A 14,533-nucleotide genomic window follows, 5' to 3' on the forward strand; every position below is an offset into this window, starting at 1 on the left:
GACACAGCTGCAACCAACCATAGAAATATAATCCATAGATGGCAGTTCCCATTCAAAGCAGGACTGGCAGCCAATTGCTAGAACACCCATGAGTTTAACAGTCAAATTGCCTAGTTAAGACTTTCCAAAACTCTTCTATGGACTATATGTCAATGGCCACAAGACTACTCATGCTGCCCAAACTGCGACCTTCCTGAATGTAGGCATACGGATATTTGCCAAAATAAAGGAAACACTTGAGTAAATGAGGGATATAAAGTATATGTTATGGTGTGCGGTGCATTTTCCTGGCATGGTCTTACAGTAGATCCACGCGTAGAATCTATGCCATAGCGCATTGACGCTGTGCTGGCATCTCGTGGTGGCCTAGCAACCTTTAATGTTGGTGTTTCCTTTATTTTGTCAGTCACATGTATGTGCTTGCGATAAAACTTAATCCTACAGTTCTTTTTTACCTATTGATCAATGATGGTCTCTGGTGCATTTTCAATATTGAGAGCAGGCCCCTGTTATTGGATAAAAAAAAACATATTGAATATTTGTATTTGTTTTGCCTCTTGGGCCACCTACAGGCTTGGGCCCAGCCCCTGACTCACACAATTGACCAGTCATGTTTATTTAATATGCTTCTTTTTTTTACAATCAATATTTATACATCAGTTACCCAATCAAGGCGGTGTCCCCCAGTTACCCATGTGTTCCCCCTACTTCCTCTCCTCCCCCCATTTGTCGATACTGTCTACACTCATTGAGAGCGGGCTCCTGAGTCTTCCTGTGGTTGGCGGTTGCAGTAAAAAAAAGTACAAAATATATAATAAATACTGCATTTTTTTGCTTTTTTTATCGTACTTTCATGCTGTGTCACAGCAGGTGGAAGGAGTGGACCAAGGTGCAGCGTGGTGAGCGTACATTTTTTTATTAATCCAAATGACGCCAAACAAAACAATAAACACTGCAAAAAAACAAACCGTGAAGCTCACAAGCAAAGTGCTCTAAACAAAGTCAACCTCCCACAAACACAGGTGGGGAAAAAAGGGCACCTAAAGTATGGTTCCCAATCAGAGACAACGATGGACAGCTGTCCCTGATTGAGAAGCATACCCAGCCAAACACAAAGAAATAGAAAACATAGAATGCCCACCCCAACTCATGCCCTGACCAAACCAAAACAGAGACATAAAAAGGATCTCTAAGGTCAGGGCGTGACATGCTGCCTCTTGGCACACAGACACAGACATTTTGCTGTGTCCTTTGTTTTGGTCACAGTCCCTGCATGTGTGCCCTCTAAGGTATTGTAATCTGGCCAAACGAAATTAATCTCCTGTCCAAAGACTGAGACCTCTGGCTTTAGGGGAGTGTTGAGCTGCATCCCAAAACAGCTCTGTGGACTTCAAGCTGCAGGCCAGCTTTACACAGACAGGCAGGCAGGCAGGCAAATAGCGAGACATACAGTTAGACAGACGCAAAGACATGCTGGTGAAAGACACCTTCGGGTCAGATAGTTAAGAAACATTAGACAGACACACAGACAGGGAACCGGTCTGGTATACAAACAGGCATGCTGGAAGGTAGAGAAGCAGACAGACAGAGAGACAGACTTAAATGCAGGTAGACGATAGATACCTTGTGGTCAGATAGTTCTAAAACGTTAAAGAAGGAGCAGCTCTAATCCAACCATCTGGTCTGTTCCACCCGCAGTGGAACTCCACAGTGACTCATACATCACTCGCCCTCCCAGGCCGTGTCACAGTAAAGAGACCACAGTGTCTCTCCTGGACAGCAGGTATTGTGAATGCAGGAGCTCCACTGCAGTATGAAGCCAATGGCTAAGGTCTAACAGGGGAGCTCCACTGCAGTATGAAGCCAATGGCTAAGGTCTAACAGGGGAGCTCCACTGCAGTATAAAGCTAACGGCTAAGGTCTAACAGGGGAGCTCCACTGCAGTATAAAGCTAATGGCTAAGGCCTAACAGGGGAGCTCCACTGCAGTATAAAGCTAATGGCTAAGGTCTAACAGGGGAGCTCCACTGCAGTATAAAGCTAACGGCTAAGGTCTAACAGGGGAGCTCCAATGCAGTATAAAGCCAATGGCTAAGGTCTAACAGGGGAGCTCCACTGCAGTATAAAGCTAATGGCTAAGGTCTAACAGGGGAGCTCCACTGCAGTATAAAGCTAATGGCTAAGGTCTAACAGGGGAGCTCCACTGCAGTATAAAGCTAACAGACAAAGAGCTTAAACGGAGGCGAAGATAAGAAGCGCTGGCTAACATGTTTGATCTTGAGACAAAGACACACATTTTTTAAGTCTAATTTTGGGGTTTGAGGAGAGACAGTGAAAAAGAGATGCCATCTCTCCTGAAAGACAGCTCCGTGCTGATGTCTTCTGGCGAGACCGTGTAGCGTTGCGCTCGTGTTTAAGTCACGTGTGATTCGTGACGGTGATGCAGCGTGTTTGTACGTGTGTGTGTGTGTGTGTTGTGGGCTAGTCGTTCCAGGTTCCAGCAGGAACACATGGAACACAGGCAGAACCCAGGTGGAGGAAGGCTGAGACACAACGGAGGAGAGGAACCTGCCTGCTGCGTTTGACTCATCTCAACGGGATGCGGAGCTGAGATCCAGCCAGCCTGCTATGGCTTCAGGCCTCAGGGCGTCTCCGCTCCAATCAACATTACCAACTCCAATCATGGATTTATGGGCAGTGAGGTGCAGAGAGGAGTTTCTTAGATGTAAATAAGGACATGGAACATCAAACTGATTTATTTAACCGCTATGTTTTTATTGTTTAATAGCCCGTCTGGTTGCACCTCATGTCACAGTGAAGAAAGAGCTATAAAGATCTCTTTGTTGCCTGAAAAACGGATCAAATAAACAGCATTGCCACATGTAGCTCTTCACATGGGGCAAAAATGGGACTGTTAATGATTCCCTGGTCAGACGTTAGTCACAAAGAGCAGACTCTGAGACTTGGTGTGTCACAAATGGCACCCTATTCACTATGTAGTGCACTGCCTTTGACCAAAGTTCTAAAGAGCATAGGGTGCCACTTGGGACACATGTGTGAGACTTCATGATTAACGGTCAGCAGTCATTTTCTGGAGGTAGTCGTCTATCACCTGGTTGCCTCGTGGCTGCGAGTGTGTTCTGAGGTTCCTTTGTGCTCTCTGTTTATGACTTAGACACACGTATGCACACACACACACACACACACACACACACACACACACACACACACACACACACACACACACACACACACACACACACACACACACACACACACACACACACACACACACACACACACACACACACACACACACACACACACACACACACACACACACACACACACTGTATGTATAAAAGCACACACACACACAACATTGGCTTACAAAATTATGAATAAATGAACTTTTCATCAAGCCCCCAAAAAGGCTGTTCAAACTGTGAATGTTGTTTCCTGGATGCTACTAAGAAAGACATAACGGTATGGCTGGTTGAATGAAATATACATCTAAGGCAGACATCAATGACTCATGACAGTGCGCAATATCAACAAGGAATAGGATTTTCATAGGTTGTAGGCCCTTAGACACCTGTTGCGAAAATCAAGATTTAACATTGAGGTGTGCGTCTACTAGACAGCATGACAGCACAATGGTGTGTTTTCCTAGAATGTAGTAATATGTATCAAAAACATGCAAAGATATCCAGTACAGTAGATACAATTTCTTTGCCCTGTAGATTGAGCCCGTTCTGTCTGTCTGTCTGTCTGTCTGTCTGTCTGTCTGTCTGTCTGTCTGTCTGTCTGTCTGTCTGTCTGTCTGTCTGTCTGTCTGTCTGTCTGTCTGCCTGCCTGCCTGCCTGCCTGCCTGCCTGCCTGCCTGCCTCTGCCTGCCTCTGCCTGCCCCTGCCTGCCTGCCTGCCTGCCTGCCTGCCTGCCTGCCTGCCTGCCTGCCTGCCTGCCTGCCTGCCTGCCTGCCTGCCTGCCTGCCTGCCTGCCTGCCTGCCTGCCTGCCTGCCTGCCTGCCTGCCTGCCTGCCTGCCTGCCTGCCTAGCGTTATTAACGTAGGTGTGGACAAGGCCTAACAGATGAATGCAAAGTCTGTCAATTCAAGCATTACTTCTCCGTCTTAATTTGGGGCCACTGCAGCCTTTCATTAGGAAGTAAATAGCACATTGATCCCAGACAAAAGTCTTAGAACAACAGAATGGTAATGAATGAGGGGATTGAGGAAGAGGAAACGCTGTGATTGGAGAGGAGAAGAGAAATGAAGAGATTAATGGAGCTGTACTTGTCCAGATTGTCAGATCAATGATGGCTCTGTGTGACTGGCTGGGAGCTTTCTGGTGACTCTGTATCTCAATATATATACATCAGCAACAGCTAGTTCGGCACAGAGAGAAGGACCATATATTGTACAGATTTAGTAGGTCAGCACTCCGGCATTGTACCAGAGCCCATGAGGGACTGAACCCAACATCATACCGGTACTAGTACTTGTTGCAGTGCAACAGGACCCTATTTTGCACTGCTTTTAGTAGGACAGAATGAAAATCTGGAGTTTATGAACTGCAGTTTCTCTAGTCTAGGAATCCGGGGTCCATTCATGTGGTGTGATGGATGTATGTGGCCCTGATTGAGATTGACATAGAAATGAACACACCAGCTTTCTCTAGCCCTGACGACAAAGACCAGCAACAAGTGTTCCATAGTATGTTCTTTTGTTAAATGTTTTATTTTTAAGTGTGTTCTTTATGTTCGACTGTATGAGACCCTTTGTTAGATTTCATTACATTGATCCGTGTCGAGAGTGTGAGTTGGTTTTCATATTATTGTCGTGTAGAGAGGAGAGGAGAAGAGGAGGATCTTAAAAAGGAGCATTTATTACCTCAGCCACACAAGGATAGGGTTGTTATACACCGCATATGATGCTTCGTGGTTGTTAGTGAGTGAAAGGATGCTAAGATTGTTTTCCCTGTCCGTCTTCTGTAATGTAGCAAAGTTATTTTCTCACAAGAGAAACCTGCGTGTTATCGTGTATCGTACACCCATAGATTTGGAGTTGCAAAGCAACCACATAAAGCAAAGCAACCACATAAACCCCCCCCCACCCCTGCATTTGGTGGAATACGATTTTTGGAGCAGCAGTAATATTTTTCTAACACAACGCATCGCTAGACTCACAAACAGCAATGTTCATAGGGGGGCGATAGCAGAGATTTTTCTGTTGTCGTCTTCCCGTTTGAGGTAGGCAAAGGGCAATCACTTTGAAAACATTATCATTACTGTGATGTAAATGAAAAGAAAACCAACTGCATATTTAAATAATAGCTAGGCCTACATGTAACCAAGGTTTAGGTTTGATTTACATGACTTCCTTTTTCGGTCTGCCAGCAGGCTGCACGTTGCTCCGCTAGCAGCTTGCTAGCTAGCTGGCTAAAAACAGCTAGTAAGCTAGCTTTTCAGCTTCCCACATCTCCCCCGTTTGAAATAGTAGGATTATTTTGCCTTGGTAAATATTCTTGTAGTTTACACACCTGTGTAACCTACAAGTGTATCCCAATTTGATATGCTGATTCAATGTATTCACTCCCATACCAGCTAAAAACAGAATGTCATCATATCTCGGACAAAAGGCTCATGGCTACCAGGTGTAGCAGTAGTTATTACTCAACAAAATACCTTTTTGGGGGGATTCTAATGAGGCTACAATGTTGTTTGTTTACTGTTTGAACAGTTACTGAGATTATCTTTGGTTATCAATGCAGAATATGTTACTTTGATGCATAGCCTTTATATCAGATCGAGGTACCTACCGAAAACACTGCCCCTTGTAACAAAAAGTGTCATTGTAACACTGAACTACGCTCCGTACCTACTGTCTCTGTAGACTCCTTCGCATAAACTGCCTTACATTGCAAATCCTCAGCTTTAGCACAACAATGTGAACAAGTGTCATGCTGGTGCGCCGTCAACACACTGTGGGGAAAACCCAACAGTCTTTAAAAAAGGACATCACACTGAGCAAATCATTTGGAGTAATTGCAGTCACATGCTCTGGTGGGCCCTGGGGATATAACCGTCACAAACACATTCCTGCAAATCCGTCGAGAAAATAAATAAGCTTCATCAGCCCATACTGTACATGTTTATACACACACACACGTATGCATGGGTGCATACAAACATGCACGCATGCACACACGTATGCACGGGTGCATACAAACATGCACACATGTATGCACGGGTGCATACAAACATGCACGCATGCACACACGTATTAAGATGTCATTGGAAAGAAATGCTCTTTCTTTGATTATTCGATTAGTTTACTTCCTGAATTAGCTGCCTTTAATTCAATTCTAACTGAGCCCAACCCCAACACACACACACACACACACACACACACACACACACACACACACACACACACACACACACACACACACACACACACACACACACACACACACACACACACACACACACACACACACACACACACACACACACACACCATCAAGTTCACCAACTAGAGGAATTTAAACAAGTCAGCCTGTTTAATACATCTCCAAGGCCTCAATACGACACAAGTGGTGAACAACTCCAGTCCTCAAGGGCTGCGGTGTGGGCTTGTTTTTGTTCTTGCAAGTTATTGACTGATTTAGACCTGGGGAAAAGCTTGTGTTTACTCTCTGGGCAAACGTGACATTAACAAATCAATTATGGGAAGAGACAGATGAGCCTCAAGGCCTGGAGTTGTGCATTTCCCTGTCTTAGGACATTCCATGTCAAACAAACCTGCTATTTTTTTTATTGAAACAATGCTATAAAAATGCCTTTTCTCATGTTGCTTTGGGGAAATTCCAAGGTAACAAACAGAGTGATGCTAAGACTTTACACTTTAAAACATATGCCAAACATAGGTAAGATGTTCAGTGGAAATGGCCCTTTATCAAATGAACCTCTGTCGTTTCTCGCACCGACACGCACTATTCGCACCACCACGTCAATTCAACAGCAGAAAATATTCCCTCACCTTCTGTCATTTTATAAGCCTGTTTTCAGGCTTAAACAGAACATTTGCAAGGAGCAACCCGATCGGACCTGGCTGTATTAAAGAGCGCTAGGAGCCCAGTGCTCTTACCGCCACGTCACATCACTGAACATATCTCCGGAGTCCCTACGGGGAAACATCGCGGAGAGAAAAGGGAGAAAGAGCATCACACATCAAATGGAAGAAATCGATATGACCCTGGCATGTCCTCCCTATGGGGGCCCGAGGTTCCGCCTAGGTTCCTCTCACAGCAACCTTCCACTCTGCGAAATAGAGACGATCAAGGATTCAGTTTCAAATGCAACACGCTGTCAACTATGTTCTACTGTAGATCAACTTTAGACCCCTTAGCACCACTCGTTATCCATACGTAGGTCATGAACTGTGGCAGACTGGCTTAGTACCGGGTGTATATGGTTATGAGGATTATGTACGGCGGTGTGAAGAAGAGGAATGAGTAATACTGTGTAAGATGAATAAGTGCGTTAGTAAACTAACCGATGAAACAGTAGCTGTTGGTATTGCTTTAACCCAGCTAAAAAACTAAACCCAGCCAAAACTAAATCCAATATATTTTTTTCACCTATATTTAAACAGGTAAGCCAGTTGAGAACAAGTTCTCATTTACAACTGCGACCTGGACAAAATAAAGCAAAGCAGTGCGACAAAAACAACAACAGAGTTACGCATGGGATAAACAAACGTACAGTCAATAGCACAATAGAAAATCTGTATACAGTATGTGCAAATGAAGTAAGGAGGTAAGACAATAAATAGGCCATAGTGGCGAAGTAAATACAATTTAGCAATTAACACTGGAGTGATAGAGGTGCCGATGAGGATGTGCAAGTAGAGATACTGGTGTGCAAAAGAGCAGAAAATCAAAAACAAATATGGGGATGAGGTAGGTAGTTGGATGGGCTATTTATAGATGGGCTGTGTACAGCTGCAGCGATCGGTAAGCTGCTCTGATAGCTGATGCTTAAAGTTAGTGAGGGAGATATAAGTCTCCAACTTCAGTGATTTTTGCAATTCGTTCCAGTCATTGGCAGCAAAGAACTGGAAAGAAAGGCAGCCAATAGAGGTGTTGGCTTTGGGGATGACCAGTGAAATATACCTGATGGTTCCTGTGCTACGAGTGGGTGTTGCTATGATGACCATTGACCATAAGGCAGAGATTTACCTAGCAAAGACTTATAGATGACCTGGAGCCAGTGGGTCTGGCGACGAATATGCAGCGAGGACAAGGGTATGTTTGGCAGCATGAGTGAAGGAGGCTTTGTTGCAAAATAGGAAGCCAATTCTAGATGTAATTTTGGATTGGAGATGTTTAATATGAGTATGGAAGGAGAGTTTACAGTCTAGCCAGTCACCTGGGTATTTATAGTTGTCCAGATATTCTAAGTCAGAACCGTCCAGAGTAGTGATACTAGTCGTGTGGGCAGGTGCGGGCAGCGATCGGTTGAAGAGCATGTATTTAGTTTTACTAGCATTTAAGAGCAGTTGGAGGCCACGGAAGGAGTGTTGTATGGCATTGAAGCTCATCTGGAGGTTAGTTAACACAGTGTCCAATGAAGGGCCAGACGTATACAGAATGGTGTCATCTGCATAGAGGTGGATCAAAGAATCCCCCACAGAAAGAGCAACATCAGTGATATACACAGAGAAAAGAGTCGGCCTGAGAATTGAACCCTGTGGCAACCCCATAGAGACTGCCAGAGGTCCGGACAACAGGCCCTCCAATTTGACACACTGAACTCTGAGAAGTAGTTAGTGAACCAGGCGAGGCAGTCATTAGAGAAACCAAGGCGGTTGAGTCTGCCGATAAGAATACGATGATTGACAGAGTCGAAAGCCTTGGCCAGGTCGATGAAGACGGCTGCATAGTACTGTCTTTTATCGATGGCGGTTATGATATCATTTAGGACCTTGAGCGTGGCTGAGGTGCACCTGTGACCAGCTCGGAAACCGGCATGCATAGCAGAGAAGGTACAGTGGGATTCGAAATGGTCTGTGATCTGCTTGTTAACTTGGCTTTCGAAGCCTTTAGAAAGGGAACCTTATATTATTGTTCCCCTATGCCTGGAAGAACACATTCAAGAAAAAAATGTGATGGTTCCTGGGACTCTTGTAAAATAATATCTTACAATGTGTTCCACAAACATTCCAGAAACTATCACTCTTCTCCCTGTTGACTCAACCAGCTGAGATAGTCCACTCGAAATACAAATAACATGATGTTCCACTAACCTTGACAGTCGTCAAGTAACGAATACTTAAGGTAAACATATATCCAAAAACTCCCGGTGAATGAACTACGTAGGCAAGTGGAAAATCCTGCTCATTTCTATTTTGAGGCGGACAATCTCTTTCAACCGACCCAGTTTGCACAACTTGCACCAACAATAACACATGGTCAGATATACAGGCTAAAATTCCTAAGTGCAATATTGCAGCATTAAATCAAGTCAAATCCCATCCAGCATGACCGATAAGAGTCATTGTTCATTCCAGGTCTCTCTTGAAAAAAAAAAGATATATATTATTATCTCAACTAGACTAACCTGGTTACATTTAAAAAAAAATACAAACAAAAAAACGGACTGTCCCTTTAAACCACCTAGCTTCGCCTTTTAGCTCTACCCAACAACCACATGCATACAGAGAGAGATAAAAAAAAGCTCAAGTGTAATATACCATTATTAAATCAAATCATATCCCACCCAGAATGCGCAACAAGCGGTGGGTCCGGGTCATTAGTTATAATTATATCAATCATCACCCCCAGATCTAAAATGGCATGTTCCACCCCGTTGTGAGCATTTACGCCGTTCTATTCATCCGGGACGCATTGAAATTCGAAGCACAAGGAGCACAAACTCAATTTGCCTGCACACCCTGATGCATTCTCCTCAAGAGAATGCCCTTTATTTTTTTATACAGAGGAAGAGATGCGTGTTTAAGGAGGAGACAAGGTAAAAAAAATAATTAAAAAAATCAACATTATTGCCGCCCCTAGCAGCAAGAAAATTTTTAAAAGTGCACATTTTGGAATGACCCTTTGCAGAACTTCTCAATGGACGTGTCGTATCAAGCTGTGTTTAATTTGCTGAGCTATTTATATCATGTGGTTTGACATATGGTGTAACGCCCTCGTGGAACTCTCAAGTTAGTTATTCTAAAACTCCAGCTCCGGGTTACTCTAAGTTATTTATTCATATAATAAATGTAATAAAACAGTATTTTAATGGGGTCAAGATTGATCAATAAGGGGTCTTATTAAGGGTTTTAATAGACGTGTGCAGTGTGCGCAGTTGAATCAGGTGTGTTAGTGCTGGGCTGGAACAAAAGCTTGCACACGCTAAGACCGGACTTACCCATCTACACAAGGGAACAAAGTGCTTCAGTGACGCTTCATAGTTGGATGGGAACATCAAAGATGTTGTATTCCCTTATTTTGTCCTCTCTCGCATTGAAATAGAAAACCCTCTCACTTTCCTCTTTTCCTGTTTTTAGTCTAAGTCTTAATTTATACTTCCCATAAAACCAGAGACTACATCTCCTTTTTGAGACAAAAAAAAACAACACTTTTAGTGAAATACCAGAGTAATGACTTTCACAGGACAGCTACTCAAAGGACCATCCACGGTTATACTTTCTCCATAATTCAGAGTTTGAGAAAGTTAGTGAGAAGAGAACTGATTGGCTAAGTCAGCATTACATGGCTGTTTAGACTTACTCTGAGATTTTAAGGTACTTTACATGACCCTGGCATTCAAAACAATCCCAAGAAACCTTTTGCTAATCAGATCAAGCAATTACTCTTTAGTCTGTGTTGTTAGCATGCACAGTGTGGTTTGAGCACGGATGCATGCACACCCACACACCCACACACACACAGAGACACGCACACACACAGCTCTACCATAGACCATGACATTAATAGGTGGTGGGGATGGTGGTTACAGGGCATTAATGAATGCCTCTCCCAGATTCCTGACGACAGACAGATCGGGAGACTCCAGATTTTGTGTCAAGGAGATTGGTGCAGCATGGCTGGGTTTCAAGTTTCCTGGCCTCGTCTTCTCTCTCTCCTGCGCTCTCTCTCTCTCGCACGCTCTCTCTCAGCCCCCTAACCGTCTGTCTCTCCCTCTATTGCTCCCTCCCCTCTCTTTTCTTGTCTTCTCTCTGGGTCCATCATCCCCTCAGTCTTCTGGGTCCAGGAGTCTGGCTGTCTGCTCCTTAAATAGAGCTGACCTCAGTTCAGACGCTGGAGCTGCTACTGTCTTTAACTCTGCAGAGGAACCGAATGAAGGAGCTCAGTTTACACGTGTGTGTGTGTGTGTGTGTGTGTGTGTGTGTGTGTGTGTGTGTGTGTGTGTGTGTGTGTGTGTGTGTGTGTGTGTGTGTGTGTGTGTGTGTGTGTGTGTGTGTGTGGAAGGGAGTGAGGCGAACGGACTCTATTGAGAGCACGAGTGCATATTTACATATTCACCCCCTCACTTGTGGTTAGGCGGAGGCATGTGGTCCCATATTACACACACACACACACACACACACACACACACACACACACACACACACACACACACACACACACACACACACACACACACACACACACACACACACACACACACACACACACACACACACACACACACACACACACACACATATATAGCCACAAACACACACACAAACAACAAATCTACTTGTCTCTGACAACACATTAAAATGCAGCCACTGTCAAACTTTCAACAATGCACCATTACAAATTATTCCGTGAGGCTGCTTATAATTTGCATTCTAAATTGCCTAACGGGAGATTCAAACCATCAAGCATTTTGCAAATGGCTTTCCTAACAGGGGGAATAGAGGGATCAGGTACTGTAGTGGATGCAAATGATGCATGAAACAAAACACAGAGAGGCAATAGGGAGGGAGAAATGTTAATGACATGTTAAGGTAAACAAATGGCCAGCTCTGCTGGGGAATGTGTTCATCTCAGAATCAATGTGCCTTCAGCACAGAGGAATGTATTGTGTACACACACACACACACACACACACACACACACACACACACACACACACACACACACACACACACACACACACACACACACACACACACACACACACACACACACACACACACACACACACACACACACACAAAGGAAGGCCAAGAAGATCATCAAGGACCTTAGTCACCTGGTCCACAGACTGTTCACGCGGCTACAGTCTGTTGGAGACGGAGAGACCAGAGAACAGCTTCTATTACCAGGCCATCAGACTGTTGAACAGCATTTACTAGCCATCTACCAGGTGACACAAGCTGTCACGCGCACACGCCTCAAACTCACAAACACACGCCCACACACACACTCTCATGCACACACTCATACACACAGCCAACACTGCTGTCTCATGTTATAGAAACATTAAACCACTGGACAGTACCAATATCACACGGTATATTAAAATGCTGTATTTTCTATACTAATATTTCTACTACTGCATTGCATTTTAGTTCCACTGTTTATACACACCGCAAATGTATTTATATACTGGACTCTTGACACAGCTCAGTCTAAGAATGAATACAATTGTATTTTCGTGTCAAATCGCCAATTGGCAACCCATCCCTTAGAGAAATAATTGACACAAACAAACATTACAATAATTCACTATTGTAATTAAATTATATTTATTCTTCTGGTATTCTCTGCATTGCACATTGCATAAAGAGTGAAACAATGTAAAGTAAAAATCAATACATAATAGTAAATAACAATTATATCCTCAGAATAGTAAAACAATATACATGCATACAGTGGGGAGAACAAGTATTTGAGACACTGCTGATTTTGCAGGTTTTCCGACTTACAAAGCATGTAGAGGTCTGCATTTTTATCACTTCAACTGTGAGAGACGGAATCGAAAACAAAAATCCAGAAAATCACATTGTATGATTTTTAAGTAATTAATTTGCATTTTATTGCATGACATAAGTATTTGATCACCTACCAACCAGTAAGAATTCCAGCTCTCACAGACCTGTTAGTTCTTCTTTAACAAGCCCTCCTGTTCTTCACTCATTACCTGTATTAACTGCACTTGTTTGAACTCGTTACCTGTATAAAAGACACCTGTCCACACACTCAATCAAACAGAATCCAACCTCTCCACAATGGCCAAGACCAGAGAGCTGTGTAAGGACATCAGGGATAAAATTGTAGACCTGCACAAGGCTGGGATGGGCTACAGGACAATAGGCAAGCAGCTTGGTAAGAAGGCAACAACTGTTGGCGCAATTATTAGAAAATGGAAGAAGTTCAAGATGACGGTCAATCACCCTCGGTCTGGGGCTCCATGCAAGATCTCACCTCGTGGGGCATCAATGATCGATCAGCCCAGAACTACACGGCAGGAGAGCTGGGACCACAGTCTCAAAGAAAACCATTAGTAACACACTACGCCGTCATGGATTAAAATCCTTCAGCGCACGCAAGGTCCCCCTGCTCAAGCCAGCACATGTCCAGGCCCGTCTGAAGTTTGACAATGACCATCTGGATGATCCAGAGGAGGAATGGGAGGTCATCTGGTCTGATGAGACAAAAATAGAGCTTTTTGGTCTAAACTCCACTCGCCATGTTTGGAGGAAGAAGAAGGATTCGTACAATCCCAAGAACACCATCCCAACAGTGAAGCATGGAGGTGGAAACATCATTCTTCGGGGAGGCTTTTCTGCAAAGGGGACAGGACGACTGCACCGTATTAAAGGGAGGATGGATGGGGCCATGTATCTTGGCCAACAACCTCCTTCCCTCAGTAAGAGCATTGAAGATGGGTTGTGGCTGCGTCTTCCAGCATGACAACGACCCGAAACACACAGCTAGGGCAACTAAGGAGTGGCTCCGTAAGAAGCATCTCAAGGTCCTGGAGTGGCCTAGGCAGTCTCCAGACCTGAACCCAATAGAACATCTTTGGAGGGAGCTGAAAGTCCGTATTGCCCAGCGACAGCCACGAAACCTGAAGGATCTGGAGAAGGTCTGTATGGAAGAGTGGGCTAAAATCCCTGCTGCAGTGTGTGCAAACCTGGTCAAGAACTACAGGAAACGTATGATCTCTGTAATTGCAAACAACGGTTTCTGTACCAAATATTAAGTTCTGCTTTTCTGATGTGTAAAATACTTATGTCATGCAATAAAATGCAAATTAATTACTTAACAATCATACAATGTGATATTCTGGATTTTTGTTTTAGATTCCGTCTCTCACGGTTGCAGTGTATCTATGACAAAAATTACAGACCTCTACATACTTTGTAAGTAGGAAAACCTCAAATACTTGTTCTTCTCACACAATGTATACACACACACACACACACACACACACACACACACACACACACACACACACACACACACACACACACACACACACACACACACACACACACACACACA

The sequence above is a fragment of the Oncorhynchus gorbuscha genome, linkage group LG24 (genome assembly GCF_021184085.1).
Source record: "Oncorhynchus gorbuscha isolate QuinsamMale2020 ecotype Even-year linkage group LG24, OgorEven_v1.0, whole genome shotgun sequence".
In the NCBI taxonomy this organism is placed as follows: domain Eukaryota; kingdom Metazoa; phylum Chordata; class Actinopteri; order Salmoniformes; family Salmonidae; genus Oncorhynchus; species Oncorhynchus gorbuscha.